Raw genomic sequence first — 1,079 nt, forward strand, 5'->3', positions numbered from 1 at the left:
ACCCTCCTGTGTAACTCGCAGAATCGCCCTCGAGAACACCCAGAAGTTTTTAAGCGCAACGTCGAAACAAATAGTCACTCGTGCATTGTGTTTGCGCGCTGCTTTGATGTGTGGACGCTAGTGCCATATAGCCACATATGTGTTTTCGCATCGAATCTAACCGTCTGCAAGTCACAGATGGTTGTATTATCTTCATGCAAACATTGTTGGTTTCGGCATCTTCTCAGTTTGTGATTTTTTGGTTCTCGTTTATTGATCAACCTCCCATTTTGCCCCTGCTTGGTGGTATCTGTTCTCTAAGGGTCATGGATTGGCAGTAGTTCGTTGACTGCTGGTCGTTGACGGTTCTGATCTGATCCGTGGTTCTACTGTCAGCATCAATTCTGGTTGACCTCTGGCTTAGCTCGGCATGGTACTTGGTTTTGTGGTGCTATATATCTAGGTGCTCACATTTTTCTACGATGTGATCTTATTGGGTTGGGATATCAAGAGAACGAAATCCTATGACTCAACATTTCCCGCTGGGAATCTTATCATGGGATCTTCCGAACTCGATGGCAGCTGCTAAAGGTCTCCATTGAACAATCCTGTACACAGCATGTATCCACGATTGAATCCGACGAGTTATCATCACTATCGGGACATTGTCACACAACACGATCAAAGACACTTTCTCATACTATCTTGGGGAATATTGAAACATATCCAGAGCGGATCACCTGTTAAACGAGTGCACATGGAAACTGGTTTCATCTGGACAAAACTAATGCCTGTAATTGCACGTCGAATGGGTAGTATCCCAAGCCGTACAGTTCAAATTCGGCACTTTTCAACTCGGGCACTTTTTTTTCGTACAATTCCCTGCTCGGACACCGTCTTTCGGGCAATATAATCCCAGACACTATTAGGCGAGTTTTCTCAGACAATTCCAAAGTCGTACAATGTAACGGAAAACTCTCGTGCACTTTAATCCCATACAGTGCAAACTCATGCAGTGTTAACTCATCCACCCGATTTTTTTCACTATAGTTTCGCGAATCATTCGCGAAACTATAGTGAAAAAAATCGCGCGCGCTCCG

This window comes from Perkinsus marinus (assembly GCF_000006405.1).
Source record: "Perkinsus marinus ATCC 50983 genomic scaffold scf_1104296943560, whole genome shotgun sequence".
Lineage (NCBI taxonomy): Eukaryota > Perkinsozoa > Perkinsida > Perkinsidae > Perkinsus > Perkinsus marinus.